The 17,483-nt window shown below is 40.7% G+C and overlaps 1 pseudogene; it reads left to right on the forward strand.

The window, feature by feature from the left end:
- The first annotated feature begins 232 nt into the window (after positions 1-232).
- LOC100457379 (argininosuccinate synthase-like) lies at positions 233-3,324 on the forward strand (annotated as a pseudogene).
- Positions 3,325-17,483: the final 14,159 nt, after the last annotated feature.

Here is a 17,483-nt window from a genome sequence, read left to right on the forward strand (position 1 = left end):
AATATTTATTTAGTGACTATGATGTAAAAAATAGAGGTATAAACTAAAGAATATGTGGGCTAATTGAAAAAATGTATTTATGGTAGAAAGAAGTGAAGTCAAATATTTTATTCAGTTTACAAATGAAAGCCTCATAGATGTAGCTAAAATTACCATCCTAATTATTGTAAAAATTACTACTTTTGAAATGAAAATATATAAAAACATGACTTTTCCCCTCTCATTCAACTCCATTTTTCATAGTACCTTTTGTGCCTATCCTTTCCAATCTTTTCCTAATTTTATACAGACCCAGTGAAAGATACATTACACACACATATATACACGTACATTCTCGTTACCAATTTTCTGTATTCGTTCTTACACTGTTATAAAGAACTACCTAAGACTGGGTAATTTAGAAAGAAAAGAGGTTTAATTGACTCACAGTTCCACAGGCTGTACAGAAGACTGTGGAGGCCTCAGGAAACTTATACAATCATGGTGGAAGGCGAAGGGGAAGCAAGCATACCTTCACATGGTGGCGAGGGAAAGAGAGAGAGAGAGAGAGACAGAGAGAGAGAGAGAGAGAGAGACAGAGAGAGAGAGAGAGAGACAGAGAGAGAGAGACAGAGAGAGAGAGAGACAGAGAGAGAGAGAGAGACAGAGAGAGAGAGAGAGACAGAGAGAGAGAGAGAGAGACAGAGAGAGAGAGAGAGACAGAGAGAGAGAGAGAGAGAGAAGGGGGAGGTGCTACACAGTTTCAAACAACCAGATCTCATGAGAACTCTATCAAAGGACAGCACTAGGGGAATGGTCTTAAACCATCAGAAACATTCAGGGTGTATGTGTCTGTGTACACTCATACACAGTGCCTGTATCTCATGGTAATAGGGTGGGGTGCCTGTGTCTTTGTCTCTCTGTAACTTTCTGAATGTTTATGTCTTTTTCTGTTACTGACTCTAATTTTCTCCATTTTTCTCTTTCTCTCCTTCTGTCTCTTTCCAGATAAATGCTACCTGAAGTTACTTGTCTGTCACAGCCACATCCAAAGGACAAACCAAGTAACTAAGTATTCCACAACACAGTCACTGAAACATAAACCCAACCACTGCATTCATAGCTCTGTAGGCAGCCCTGCTCTTGACCACATTAGATCCTTTATGCTTTTATCATCAAAACTTTAGAGAACAGCTTCAACTACTGTTTGGAAAAAGTGTTAATGCATTGATTGTTAATAGAGATTCGGGGCAAAAAACACTTACCTCTTCATCATTTTTGCCTCCTTCTTACTGGAAGTAGAATTGGGACCAGCATTTAACAACAGGTAGAAAAAGTGAATAGTCCTGGGTCAGACTTTCCAGATATCATTCAGACAATCTTGAAGAGATTTGGGAAGTCTCAGTACCTCACATTTTTTAGAGTTTTGACAGAGCAGAGACCTATTTTCCGGTGTGAAATCAAGGCCAAATAGCCTGGAAAAGGAGAGGATGGTAGAACTTGCATTTCATCTTCCTTCTTTGTGGAAAGGATGAAAAACTGTCAGTGATGGTTCCAGTCTCAGTTGCAGGGAGGGGTCTGGACATGAATCAGGTCCTGCTGATGAGAAGCCCTTGAACAGAGTGGGGAGGTAGAAGAAGAGGGGGTTGTCTTCCTGACAGGCGTGCTCTGGCTGCAGGTTGACATGGCTGGCCTCAGCCTTTCCCTTTCTAGGCTCCAGCTTTGTGGGTGTGAGGCTTTCTGGGATGCGGCCGCAGCAGTGGGAGCAGCAGCTCCAAAACTCTGAATACCAGCTAACTGGTGTGACTTTGATACAGTAGTGGCTGCCTGACTTAGTTTGTTCCATATGCTTGGGATAGGCCTGCTTTCTACCCATTGCACCAGTCCTCTTCACTCTAAAACCTGCTCTTAGTGGCCCTGCTCTGTCGCTTGCCACCACTGCTGGGGCCCGAGTGGTTCACTGCACCGTGAAGACAGATTCCAGACGCTGGGAACAAGCGCCTCCAATCCCAGATGCTATGTCCAGCAAAGGCTCCCTGGTTCTGGCCTACAGTGGCAGCCTGGACACCTCCTGCATCCTCGTGTAGCCGAAGGAACAAGGCTATGACGTCATTGCCTACCTGGCCAACGTTGGGCCAGAAGGAAGACTTCAGGGAAACCAGGAAAAAGCATTGAAGCTTGGGGCCAAAAAGGTGTTCATTGAGGATGTCAGCAGGGGGTTTGTGGAGGAGTTCATCTGGCCAGCCATCCAGTTCAGCACACTGTATGAGGACGGCTACCTCCTGGGCACTTCTCTCACCAGGCCCTGCATCGCCGGCAAACAAGTGGAAATCGCCCACTGGGAGGGGGCCAAGTATGTGTCCCATGGCGCCACGGGAAAGGGGAGCGATCAGGTCCAGTTTGAGCTCATCTGCTACTCGCTGGCTCCCCAGATAAAGGTCATTGCTCCCTGGAGGATGCCTGAGTTCTACAACCGGTTCAAGGGCCGCAATGACCTGGTGGAATACGCAAAGCATCACGGGATTCCCATCCTGGTCACTCCCAAGAACCTGTGGAGCATGGACAAGAACCTCATGCACATCAGCTACGAGGCTGGAATCCTGGAGAATCCCAAGAACCAAGCGCCTCCAGGTCTCTACGCGAAGACCCAGGACCCTGCCCCCAACACCCCTGACATTCTCGAAATTGAGTTAAAAAAGGGGTCCCCGTGAAGGTGACTGACATCAAGGATGGCTTCACCTACCAGACCTCCTTGGAGCATCTCATGTACCTGAACGAAGTCGCGGGCAAGCACTGCGTGGGCCGTACCGACATCGTGGAGAACCGCTTCATTGGAATGAAGTCTCGAGGTATCTAGGAGGCCCCGGCAGGCACCATCCTTTACCACGCTCATTTAGACATCAAGGCCTTCACCATGGACTGGGAAGTGCGCAAAATCAAACAAGGCCTGGGCTTGAAATTTGCTGAGCTGGTATATACCGGTTTCTGGCACAGCACTGAGTGTGAATTTGCCGGCCACTGCTTCGCCAAGTCCCAGGAGCCAGTGGAAGGGAAAGTGCAGGTGTCTGCCTTCAAGGGCCAGGTGTACATCCTCGGCCGGGAGTCCCCGCTGTCTCTCTACAATGAGAAGCTGGTGAGTATGAACGTGCAGGGTAACTATGAGCCAATTGATGCCACCGGTTTCATCAACATCAATTCCCTCAGGCTGAAGGAATATCATCGTCTCCAGAGCAAGGTCAATGCCAAATAGACCCCTGTGCAATGAGGAGCTGGGGCCTCCTCAATATGCAGAGCCCCCAAGTACAGGTGCTAATTGTTGTGATAATTTGTAATTGTGACTTGTTCTCCCCGGCTTTGCAGTGTAGTGGGGCTGCCAGGCCCCAGCTTTGTTTCCTGGTCCCCTTGAAGCCTGCAAACATCATCATTGAAGGGAAGGGTGTGGGGCAGCTGCGGTGGGGAGCTATAAAATGACAGTTAAAAGATAACAACACCCCCCCCCCGCCAAAAAAAAAAAAACTGCTTAGTTTGGACAGTAAACTTAGTAACCCTATCTCTAATTCTTCCAATAATTTTGTAAGTACCTAATTACCTGCATTTAAATTCTTTCTGTTTGAAATGTCTAGAGTAGTTACTGTTTCCTTTATTGAATGCCAGCTGATGTCAAAGACAGACAAAACCAGATGGTGGTTAAAGGTGGTAAAGACAGATTTTATTCAGTACTCTTGTAATAGGGGAGAATAGCCAATGTAACCTGAGCTCAACTCTGCTGCAACAAAAGGTGGGACACTTTTTAAATACTGGGGTGTGCTGAAGGAAAGACACTGATGAGTGTTAAGGGGCATATGGTCTGTGTCGCTAGGCTATCTAGGTTTGCTACTTGGTGCTTATCTGGAGGAGAAACAAACTTCTTACATCTTTATGACAGGGGAAGTTGTGCAAACTGGGGCAAGGGGCTGCAGATGTTAGGCTCTTACCTTCACACTGAGAGGAAGAGTTATCTCCCTAATGTTTGCATTTCAGAGAGATGGCTCTCAGGTCCTTGAGGAGACAGTTTTGCATGGTAGAAGATTTATATCTCAAGGGCAGAGAAAGGATTTATAATTGCAAGCGTTCACAGGCAGGCATTTTAAGAGGGAGCTGAGGTCATTGTAGGGACAAAATCTTAATCTGCTAGAAGTCATACTAGGGTTTGGTCAAGAACAGAGTCTTTGTCATGAATGTACCTGAGATCATGAGATTTTGCTTGAATTACTTTGGGAATATACCATACCTCACAAGGCATGGTATATAGAACTTGATTTCAGCAGTCATCATTTTTGAAAATGACTACCAGAGGATCACTGTGACCCAATTTCCAAGACCAAGTGGCATCTGGAGTGAGAAGCTTTGGTGTACATATTTACAAATATAAAACAGTCTTTTCTTTTTGTATTGCTAGGAATAGCCTTTTCTATTTGTAATAAAAACAGCTGTTCTTTTTCTACTGGGTTTTGAAAAGATATTTACTTCAATCTTTTTTTTTTTTGAGACAGAGTCTTGCTCTGTCACCCAGCCTGGAGTGCAGTGGTACAATCTCAGCTCACTGCAACCTCTGCCTTCCTGGTTCAAGCGATTCTCTTACTTTAGCCTCCTGAGTAGCTGGGATTACAGGCACATGCCACCATACCTGGCTGATTTTTGTATTTTTAGCAGTGATGGGGTTTCACCATGTTGGCCAGGCTGATCTCAAACTCCTGGCCTCAAGGGATCCGCCTGCCTTGGCCTCCCAAAGTGTTGGGATTACAGGCATGAGCCACTGTGCTGGCCTACTTTAATCTTTATCACTTCAATTTCTACTCATCCACATCCATTCCAACCAAGTAGAGAAGCAGCAAAGAATGATTAAAATATTATAGCTTGTGAATATAATGCAGACTGTGCAGGATCTTGTTTGTGACCTGAACATTGAAAAGGGACCTAAGGCACTGCTGTTCCTGGGACTAAGCCTCCACATTAAGCTTCCTGGCATTCTTTCTGAGCTTGGCCAGCTGGAGCTCGCCGATCCTCTGTGCATTTCTGATCAACCGTCAATATTTCAAGGCCAAGAATTTGGGGATAGAGATGAGGTTTATTCCAAATCTCTAAATCATTTCCACTTAATACTCATTATTGTAGAAGGAAAAATTTATTTGTTCTCTGAAAGAGACACAAAGCACATTTGATTATACCACTTTTCCTGACACTTGATTATTTTACTAGTAGATCTGTTTTTAAAAATAGAAAGCAAATTATTATACCTGAGTGACTTCAAAGCCTTCCCATCATTCCAATTAGCAACCATGTTGCTCCCATGGAGGAGAGAGAGGGGCTGAGGGTATGTGGGAGTGAAAAAGAGACAGGTAGGAGGGGAGAAAGAGTCAAAGAAATGACAAGGAAGGGCAAGTTGCCAGGAGCTCAATGGTTTGAAATTCTAGCCTGGATGCATTCCTTATTGTAGTTCCTCAACTAAATGAAAGCTTGCTTGTCTTGGAAAGAAAATTAAGAAGATTACATTCTTGAGGTACGAAGTAAAAGATCAGACACATTCCAAGGTGATTGGACTAGAATCTACAGAAAATATTTTCATAAAACATTTTCCACAATCAGTCCCTTTGTAAAAACATGACTTGGAGAGAGTGGTATAAACAAATAAAAAACACAAACATTTCAATATTGATTATTTTCCTCTTTATTTTGTTTTATTTTGAGGAGGCTGGAGAAAGAAATAACGTCTTCAGAAACATATTAAACAAGTCAGTTCAAGACAATCTCTGGTGAGAACTAAATTATTTACTACTTTAATTTTCATAAGCTTTCTCACCATTAGTTTCATCTTCATGTATTATGTTTTTGTTGGACCAAAAAATTCAAGTATTCTGTTTTTCTTTATGCACATTTGATTTCTGAATTCTTTGTTTCTCCATGTAAGAGAGTAAAATAATCCCCAAACTAAGCCATTCTGCTAAGAACTTGGAATGCCTTGTTCTGACTTCCTGTACTGAACGTTTTAGTGTTCAGACTAATTTCCTTTGAAGAATGCTCCTCAGGCCTCAGTACTTTTCCTGAGTTTCTGATGTGTCAAACTTATTTTCTCACTTGACCTTAAGGAATATCTAGGCTTATTGCTAAGAATTACAGATAACCCAGGAATTTGCAAATACTATAACTCATGTATACAAAATGAATCATAGTTACTCTTTAGAACTGCATGGCTTATCACCTAATGCGTTTTAAAGCATTGCTATATTTTCTTCTTTTCTTCCTTTCTCTCTATGCTTTCCTTCTTTCACTCGTATACGTAACAGTTACTATCAGCCAGACTGATAGTAGCTGGAGACAGTGAGAGGCAAAGCAGCGTGGAAATATCACTAGTAAATCTGTAAGCTTTATCAGAAAAAACAAAGGGTGGAGTCCATAGACATACCTAGTTACTGAAAATCAAATATCATAAGGAAAATGTCAGTGGAGATATAGCCCCAGAAACTGTGCTGAAAACAGCCATCATTTGAAAATGGAGAATATGTCTTTTATAAGGTCTTCCTAGCATAAGAGGTACATTTGTGAATATCATGACTGGAACATATTTTCAGCTAAGTAAAAGGTGACACTTCTTTCTTCCTCCCCTTCTCTCTCCACTAACCCTACTAACTTAATAGTTAACCCCATTAACTCCCTTAAATTTGCCCATTACCGCTGACTTTGAAGGAAGGTTTTGTCTTAGTTATGATCCCTCAAAAGCAGAACCAGAAAGCAGTACTTGGAGGTGGGTAGTTTATCTGGGGGGATTCCAGGATGCACAAAGGAAGGAACTAAGAAAGTGAGTGAAGACAGGGAGTATGGACCTAGAACAAACAAAAAGGTCAAAATCTAGTTCAAAGAGAGTGTATTCAAGTCTAAAGTTTGAGAAGGGCCACTCAGGAGCATAGATTCAAGTTGCCCAGGATATACATTTTGGTTAGCAGCCTTTACAAGTGGGTTTTTAAGGAAAAAGAAGAGGCAGTTCCTAAGTTGTTTACCAAGATTTACATGAAGATTACTAAAGCTATTGGTTGGCTGTACATTGTTCTTTGTATCACATATTCCAGGAATTGGAAGATTCTGGGTGAGACCACTAGTCATGAAAAAAATGCTTTTAAACAATTGCCTCCAGGCATGGGTTCAGGAGCTGGACTGAACCATGTTTCTTAGTGCCTGGTAAATTTTGTATACCCCAGGTGGCTTAGACAGCTCTGAGCTATTTTTCTTTTCTCAGGAGAAAAGCCACTTGAGGGTGCATTCATAGAGGTGGATTACCTGTGTAGGCAATAGGGTTCCGTCTAGCGGGGGACACACTCAAGAACTTAGACTTGTTCTGCTGAGGAACAAGGAAATTGTGGTATTTGTCTACCTACTCCCTCTCCTCATTGGTTGAGGGTTGCTCTTTGTGTTGAATTCCTAGCACTTCCAGATTCCTTACAAGTATGGATTGAGAGAACCTTGCTTATAGTAGCTTTGCACCATATTAGCAGGAATAGGAACTGCAAAGCACATCCAAAGTGGAATAAAGTTAAGAATTTTACACTGCCAGCTGTGCACGCAAGTAGCCTAAGCAATCTCTCATAGGTGAGAGAGAGCCCACAGGTGGAGAGATAGGGAAGGGTATTTGAGGTGGGAAGTTATCAATGTGCCCATTGTCCATGACAGCTACAGGAACTCAGAGTTGAGGCTGAGGGGATATGGGAGGGAGTATGGCAACAGCATCTGCTGTGGTCCTTCAAATCTTTAGGTTTTTCACTTGGCAGAACTTGAACTACATTAAGATTGATGCTTCAAAGCCCCCTTAGTGGTTACTCTTGCTGGTAGTAAGTCTGCGCATGCTAGGTGAAATGTGCATTCATATATTGAACATACATGCTCTAAGTCTGCATATACTAGGTGAAGTGTGCCTTCATATATTGGAACAGTTGTAGAGACAAGTATAAAAGTTTCCCAGTCTGAGCAGTATGGGGAGGGTCAGGTCTTTACCTCCCAGAGTTCATCACCACCCTCAGTGCAGTCTGCCAAAATCTCACTCCTTTAAGAATCTCATTTTCAGAGAAGCATACTACAATGGTTAGTGAAATTATTCTCTGTAAAACTGCTTAGAGATTCTTACAGGAACTATTGCCCCTCTATTAAAAACAGTGAAAAAACTTTAAAAAATAATATTTCCTTGGCAGTTACAAACTACTTATTGACATAACCATATTAACTTCCATATAATCATATATTATATATATAATAAATATATTTAAAATCACTCAGTTGGATAGCTTTAGCATAAAAATACATTTTAGGGTGGGTAAAATAGGGTGGTCAAAGCTATCATTTATGTCTGAATAGCAATAAGCTCTTAATAGTTCACCCAACAAACCAATGATAGCAAGATAAAATGTAATTCATAGGCAAAAAAGACAATGCCTACTGCACAATTTAGGATGGTTTACCATAATCAGTGCATAAGAACTGAGATAATGATTTTTTTATTATGAGGGATAAGGTAAACCCAACTAAATTCCAAGATCTTTATGCATTTAGAGAATATTCTTTTTAAAGAGAATGGTTTTATGTGCAGTACCCACAGTTGGGCACTGATAAGTAAATGGATATTTTTCAACTCTGTGCTGTCTTCTGTATATTCTCTTTATGCACTGGCAGAAATTAATTCAGCAGCTAGTCAAGACCACCAACTACGTGTAGTGGTCTGTGCTACTAAAAATAGTTCTACAGTATTTAATTTATGCATAATATTTGGTATCTGGGGCTGACACAATGCATAACTGGGGAGAATTATGTGGAAGATGTGACAAATTGTTCTTGAAATGGGGTGGGCAGGAGGAATGTTTGGTATATCTCTCCTGTGGGACAGTTTATTCTTTTCATGCTTATTTAATGTCTATTATGTACATCATTAAAGGTGTAAAGATAATGGAACATGGTACTTTTGTTTGATGAATTCAGTCTGTTGGGGGAGACAAACATGCAGTCTTTTGCATCATATTTCCTGTTGCTTCCTGACAAAAATGCATTTTCTTTTCTTTCTTTTTTTTTTTTTTTTTTGAGGTGGAGTCTCGCTCTGTTGCCCAGGCTGGAGTGCAGTGGCGCGATCTTGGCTCACTGCAAGCTCTTCCTCCCAGGTTCACGCCATTCTCCTGCCTCAGCCTCCCGAGTAGCTGGGACTACAGGCGCCCGCCACCATGCCCGGCTAATTTTTGTATTTTTAGTAGAGACGGGGTTTCACTGTGTTAGCCAGGGTGGTCTTGATCTCCTGACCTCGTGATCCGCCTGCCTCGGCCTCCCAAAGTGCTGGGATTACAGGTGTGAGCCACCGCGCCTGGCCAAAAATGCATTTTCTTACAGGCCTCTGAGGTTAGACCCAAGTGACTAAAGCCCTTATAAACATTTTCTTGGGTTGAGATTTTTAAAGTACATTTTCAGAAAGATTTAACCCAAAAAGACTACTTTACTGCATTTTGTTTATTTCTCATCTTTGAAGTGAGCAACTGGACTTGCTGCTATTTAAGTTCTCATATAGCTATAAAGAATTCTACATTGCAATATAAATGGGTTAGGGTGCAGTGGCAAAGTCTCACAAGAAAAAGAAAATAAGTCTCCCAACCTGAAGATCTTTTATGACCACATACATAATACTATGTACATTAGAGCACTTTTACTCAGGCCTAATGAGAATTTTCTAGGAGTACACAGCTATGAAGTGTCACATTTGAATTATTCACCCAAATGAATCAACCTGAATTTTTAATATTTTAATTTACACCTATTTTACACATTCATGTTACTTAGAAAGTCCACACAATTGCATATTGAAACCTGGGGAAAACAAAGGCAGTAGATTTCACTTTATATTTGTCAGATACAGTGCATTCCTGGCATGCATATGATTAAATAATTTGGGGCAATTTTGCTTTGGATGTAATCAAGACAACATAAAACTTGTCAGCAGTATATGAGCCGTAAGAACTGGCTATGGCAGACCCCTGGGAGAGATAAATGTTTTGTTTTGTCGTGTTTGGTATGCAGCCTCATTCTGATTTTTATTAGATTAGTCTTTTCTTTCGACTTCTTTTCTTGCAGGCTCTTTCTGAGGGCAACATTATAAGGCTTCAAAAATAGCACAGTGAGCCAAGAGAAACTGCAAAGACACCACTGTGGGATGGTGATTTGGATATAAAATTCTCTGAGCCAGGTGACATGTTTATGACTAACTCACTTCAGACTTACTCATTTAGTATTGGCACTATTTCAAGTAAAAAAAATTCTCTTTTTCTCATCTTTCAGAAGATATTATTAATTTAAAAGATAGTTAAAAGGTGCCATGAGGTTGAGGACAAAAGCAGATGGCGTATTCCAGTGTGTGTTTCTGTCCCCTGATATGGAATGGTCAGTGGAAGTCCTGTGATTATTTTTTGCAGGTTATGATAAGCTATTGGACCCTCTTGGACAACCATCTAGACCCTGGAGCCATTGTAGTTTGGATAAGGATGCTTAAGTAAGGGGTGGGGGACAGAGAAAGATGTTTTGGGGATATTCTTTCTACACTTTTGCACCCAAGTACCTGGTAAATCTTCTAAGACTACATTTACGCAGTACCTTCTGTGTGTCAGGCCACTGTGCCATGCACCTTCTTATGTTCTCCTATTTAATCCTTTCAGTGAGCCTTTGAGCAAACTCCTCTCCCTGCAACCAGAATTTCCCCAAGTTTTACCTGTCTGAGGGCAGAGATGAAGTCCTGTTAACACTAACACCCAAGCTGCAATGACCTTTTGCCCCTCCCTGTGTGAGAACAGCCCTTCTAGTCCTCCCCCATTCGTGTCTCGGGAGGGTCAGAAGCCAGGCTGCTTCCTTTCTTCCACGCTGACTCCTGCCTTGCTGTGGTCAGTACTCCTCCTGCTGGAAATGCTTTCTTTGAGCTTTACTGCCAACTAGATCTTCACTGGGCTGGGAGCTGCCCTTGGACCCCTTCGCCCCAGATCTGAATTGAGGGCAGTGGCAGCATGGAGTGCTGTAAGGGGCAAGAGAGGTTCAGTTTAGAGGATGACTGCATTCCATCTCTGTGCAGCCCCTTGAAGTACACAGCTGATTATACTACTATTATACTAGTATTATACACGGATTATACTACTATTTCACAGCTGCCCCGTCTCCCCTGCCCCACCAATTATTGCTTGTCCAGCTTCTGTTCCTAACTCTTCTTTTCATAGGGACTCAGGTCATGGGAGGAGACAGAGGCCATGACTCTTTAGTTTCTTCCTCTTCCCTATCCCTTCTTCTTTCAGGCATCCTAGCACTGCCCTTTCTCCTCTACTTAGGCTTCTTTCTTTAGATCAAAGATCAAAAACTCTCAAGCATTTCAACTCATGCAGTGAACATCTGAAGGGATCACGGATCCACCAGTTCCACAGATGACTATACTCATTCCACAGAAGACCCACTTGGGAATCAGCTGGGGAAACCAGTTAAAACAGTTCCTGAGCTGTGACGGAAACACAGAGCAGTGACCCCAGAGGGCACCCCACTTTCCAATGCACAGGGTTAGACATTTCCTTGTTTCTGACTCAGCTCACTTTAGAAGACGTATGTCATCAAAAACCATTCTTCATACCTAATATTTAATGATTCTGAGGAAAGAGAAATAAGAAGCCTAGGAAACTATTCTGAATTATAATGCTTGAAAACTTCATGTTATTTGAAAATTAATCATGTGCAGGGGTACTGAAAGGCATCATACCAAGAAAATAGTACCTACAGAACAATGGTATCTGTCAGAAGAAACTTCCATTTTCATGACACTTTGAAGGAGGCAGTGATTTATTATTTCCAGATATATGATTAATTTTTAAATGTTTTTAATTATGTATTTTATGCTTTGTTGAACAAGGCACTTTGTAATTTGCTGGAACATCTGAGTTTCCTTCACAACTCAACTGTTTCAAGTTTCACGAAGGACACTGTGGTGCCCTGATCTCTGGCCAAGGCTCTATGGTCTGTGCTCTACTCTGCAGCCTATGACAGGTTACAACCACATTTATAGTAGAGAGGCCAAGACCAACTGCAGTTTCCTTCTCTTCGCTCCTTTGAAAATGTTTGCATTACAACTGCCACTCTTACTCCCACTGTGCTTAATGTCGCTGACAAAATATTAAGGCACCAGAATTAAGACAAAAGATTAAGGTACTGTTTAATAGTAATACAGGCTGTAATACCTTATTGGTGCTTTTAACTTTTAAAGCACTTTGCTCACATCATCATATTTTATGCTGATAACAATTCTATAGCTTGTAGCTGTGACAGATATGGATTTGTTGTGAGTCATGCCCAAGATCCTCTACTTTGTTGGTGTCCTGACTCACAATCCTGAGCTCTTTCACTGGACTCCGCTGACTTTAACAAATATGATCAGAGGCCTTGATAGAATGACTTGGTTAATATTTCTATCATGTTGAAAAGCCATTTAGAAAAAACTGACAACAAATTAGTCATTCGTTTTTGCATTTATGAATTAAAAAATATTTTAAAACATGTATTATTTAGGTCTGTGGATATATCTAGGAAAAAACAGTAAAAAACCCTCCATTTTTATGGAGTTTATATTCTAGCAAGCAGTGAGTCCATATGCAAGGCAAATAAGTTGGATATGTAATATGCAACATGATGATGGTGCCAAGGAGAAAAATAAAGCAGGGATGGGGTTGGCGGTAGGTTGCAATTTTAGATAAGGTGCGCAGGGGTGGCCTCACTGAGAAGATGGCATTCGTATAAAGACTCAAAGGAGAAAGACACAAAGGAGGTTAGGTTTATATAGTTCATCTGATCACTTATAATTTTTGAATTGCCTTCATATTTATAATATCATTCAGACTTCACCAGGGAGAATATTTACAGATGAGAAAAATAAGTGTCAAGGATTTCTTACGTTCCTGTAGCCAATTAGGGTCTAAGCTGGACATAGAATTAAAAAAAAAAAAACCCAACTCTGGTCCCTGTGGTTTCTACTGTTCAAATTCTGCCTCTATAGAACAAGACTGAACATCTTTTAGTGGTTTATAGAAAAATGGGTTTGATATTTTTATAATACAATTAAAACCCCACTATTTTAATAAAGAATGCAGAAATTAAAGTCTTTTAAGAACTTTTATCACACTTGAGTCATATTCAATTACTCAAATTTGGTATAATTGTTTTAACAACTTTTCATTTTGTCTACTTAAATTCAATTACATAAATTTTATTAAGTACCAGCTATGTGTGCCAGAAATTGTTCTGTCCTGTGAACAAAAGAGAAGGTTAAAAAAAGCCTGCATAGGTGCTGGAGAGGATGTGGAGAAATAGGAACACTTTTACACTGTTGGTGGGACTGTAAACTAGTTCAACCCTTGTGGAAGTCAGTGTGGCGATTCCTCAGGGATCTAGAACTAGAAATTCCATTCGACCCAGCCATCCCATTACTGGGTATATACCCAAAGGACTATAAATCATGCTGCTATAAAGACACATGCACACGTATGTTTATCGTGGCATTATTCACAATAGCAAAGACTTGGAACCAACCCAAATGTCCAACAATGATAGACTGGATTAAGAAAATGTGGCACATATACACCATGGAATACTATGCAGCCATAAAAAATGATGAGTTCATGTCCTTTGTAGGGACATGGATGAAATTGGAAATCATCATTCTCAGTAAACTATCGCAAGAACAAAAAACCAAACACCGCATATTCTCACTCATAGGTGGGAATTGAACAATGAGAACACATGGACACAGGAAGGGGAACATCACACTTCGGGGACTGTTGCGGGGTGGGGGGAGGGGGGAGGGATAGCACTGGGAGATATACCTAATGCTAGATGACGAGTTAGTGAGTGCAGTGCACCAGCATGGCACATGTATACATATGTAACTAACCTGCACATTGCGCACATGTACCATAAAACCTAAGGTATAATAATAATAAAAAAAAAATTAAAAAAAAAAAAAGCCTGCATAGTCAAATGAACTCTCAAGGAGTTCATTCGAATACTTTTTGTGATCGTGACAAGTTAAACCCTTGAGGTCCTCATTCCTGGGGTCTTGGTTCTGGTGATGGCCTATGGGACACGAATAATTTTTATTACGTATCCTCTTCCTAGGTATAAATCTTCAGGAGGTGAGTCCTCTGTTCTGGTGTGTAAAATCTCGGAAATATGGGTGTGGCTAATTATTCCTGTTAACATTTTTCTTAAGATCACTGGAAAACAAAATGCATAAAGATGTTCCCCAACCTCTTTGACGCACAGGACAAATAACAATGCTTTTGGTAAATGAAAAGATTCCTTAACTGATCGCATTTTTAAGAAGAAGAATGAAGAATGCAGCTGCAGTTTTCTTTCCATAGTACTGAGCACTTTATGCAGTTTTTTTTAAAGCTAAGTAAATGGGCAAGTTTTACTGGATTTGCACATTGCTCAGAATTTTGTGGTACCTAATAGGCAGCAACTTGGCAATGGTTTTCTAAGTTGCGGGATGGCACTGTATTCACCCTGGCCTCATCACCAGGCCTATGTGGGAACTGTCAGCAAACACAGGATGCATTGTTAGTCTACCTCCTTGCTGTCAAGGTAGCTGGAAATTGCGTTTTTACCAAGCCCCTTTGAAAAACAACCACTTCATTAGGCAACAGGCATGCCCACCAACATCAGCTGTATATCCTATAGAGTTCTCGAAGCCTCCTAGCTTGCCTCTCTCCCTCCCAGTAAAATAAGCAATTTTCTCTAACTATGCCCACTGTTGTCCCTGTTTACTGAATTAGAATTGCCAGGTTTGGTAAGTGGCCTCCTGCAAATGTTGCAGCCACAAGTGGTTCTTGTCGCTCAGCTGCTGCGGCTCCCATGGCAACAGACGTGTTTACATTCACAACATTATTCACCTTCTTTTTTTTTTCACCTTTCCAATTCAGGAAGAAGAAAAACTGACACGTGAAAAGGGAAGATAGTGCCTTGAAAAGGGACAAGAAAGGAAAATGATTTTTAGTTAGAAGAATTAATACAATATTCAATACAGTGGAGTATGTTTGCTTTTAGAGGAAAGCAGTGAAGGCAGGGGCTGGTGGCTTTGTGAAAAGGGCTAAAATATTTTAAAGTCAGGAATAAACAGATCTTGCTTCAGGCTTGAATATAGATAAAATGGAATATATTAAGAAGGTAAGAAGTGCTCTGAATTCAACTCAAGGAAAAGATTATACATGAAGACAGTGGTTTTCATATCATCCCATAAAGTTCTTCCTCTCTGATCTTAAGATCTTTGGACTCCATCATTGAACTGGTGGAAATAAATTGTTTGATGCTCACGTGCTTCAAACACTGCAGAGCAGGATAAATGCAGTTTCTCTGTGAAAACCCATGGTCTCTGGCTATGCTCTTCGTGTGTGTTCCCAAAACTTACACTTAGGGTGAGATAACTTGTAGTTTGAGGAAAGTCCCTGTTATGCCTTGGGTCTGAAGTGTTTCTACTCATTTATACCTGGAAATGGAACCTGAGACCCATTTTTATCCCTGTAAATGTTCTGTAACTGATGAGTAAGCCAGTTGCAGGCAACAGAGTGCCATAAAATCATTTTTCTTCATGCAGCTGAACAGGAGCTAAAAAATTTAAAATATGAGTAAGTTATTAACCTCTACTTAATTCACTCTTTAAGGAGGTGGGTACTGGGGAGGATTCTTTGATTTTCTTGAATCGGATGGTGAGAGGAAAATGCAGAGATAAGGGGTAGATTGTTGGGGTATAAATCTACCAAGAAAAAATACATCTGTCAGAGGACTAATATCCGGAATCTACCAGGAACTCAAACAAATTAGCAAGAGAAAACCAAACAATTCTAGCAAAAAGTGAGCTAAGGACATGAATAGACAACTCTTAAACAAAGATATACAAATGGCCAACAAACATATGAAAAAATGCTCAACATCACTAATGATCAGGGAAATGCAAGTCAAAACCACAATGTGATACCACCTTACTCCTGCAACAATGGCCATAATAAAAAAATTAAAAAAATAGATGTTGGCATGAATGTGGTGATAAGGGAACACTTCTACACTGCTGGTGGGAATGTAAACTAGTGTACAACCACTATGGAAAACAGTGTGGAGATTCCTTAAAGAACTAATAGTAGAACTACCATTTGATCCAGCAATCCCACTACTGGGTATCTACCTAGAGGGAAAGAAGTCATTATATGAAAAAGATACTTGCACATGCATGTTTACAGCAGCACAACTCGCAGTTGCAAAAATATGCTCATCAATCAATGAGTGGATAAAGATATTGTTATATATATACACAATGGAATACTACTCAGCAATAAATAAGAGTGAATTATTGGCATTTGCAGCAACCTGGATGGAATTGCAGACTATTATTCTAAGTGAAGTAACTCAGGAATGGAAAACCAAACATCGTATGTTCTCACTTGTAAGTGGGAGCTAAGCGATGAATATGCAAAGGCACAGGAATGATACAATGGATTTTGGGGGCTCAGGGGAGAGGGTGGAAGGGAGGTGAGGGGTAAAGGACTACAAATTGGGTTCAGTGTATACTGCTTGGGTGATGGGTGCACCAAAATCTCACAGATCATCACTAAAGAACTTACTCATGTAACCAAATACCACCTGTTCCCCAAAAACCTATGGAAATAAAAAATTAAAAAAAAATGAAGTTAGTAATAAAAATGGAAAGAAAAAGTATAATAATAAAAAAAGAATACTTGTAATGTAATTCCCCTTTTGCTGACTTGCCAAGCGGTCTTAGTGAAGACCTTGGTATTTTCAGTGTTTATCTTTGAAGTTGAACTTTTTTTTTTCAGTTATGTCATTATGGTGATATTGGCAATAAAATAAACTTTGAGTTTTTCTTACCCCTATTAACTGTCAAAACAAATTTCTTGGCATCCCACATTCATAGAACTTAACTCGATTGACTCAGTTCGTCTCCCAGATAATTATGTGAGTATCTCAAAAACAGTCCGTCAGGCTTGAATTTTACACAGTATCCATGCCTTCTTATTTTAGTTTACTGCCTCTCTGTCTTCTGAGAAATGTTTCCATTTCTGAAATCTCAGAGCCATCCCTGAATCCTTCTATCTAAGCTCAACCTATTTCTGTATCAATATTCTCCACTTCATTAAAAGGCATCGACATCCTCCTAGTGGTTCAACCCTTCCCCAAAGCATCAGCTTTTGTGGTAGGTAACAGTTGTCTATAAATTCTTTGTAGCTCCTCTCATCAAAAGGTACAATCTATTTCTCAGCCTCTCAAATCTGGACTAGCTTTGTGATCTTTTGACTAGTAAAATGAAGTGAAAATGATTTTGAATGAATTTTAAGCCTAGACCTTTAGAGATCTTGCAGCTTCCATTTTCCCCCATTGCAGTGTTTCTCAGCCTTGGCACTATGCCATTCTGGGCCAGA

This window comes from Pongo abelii, chromosome 10 (genome assembly GCF_028885655.2).
Source record: "Pongo abelii isolate AG06213 chromosome 10, NHGRI_mPonAbe1-v2.0_pri, whole genome shotgun sequence".
Taxonomy (NCBI): Eukaryota; Metazoa; Chordata; class Mammalia; order Primates; family Hominidae; genus Pongo; species Pongo abelii.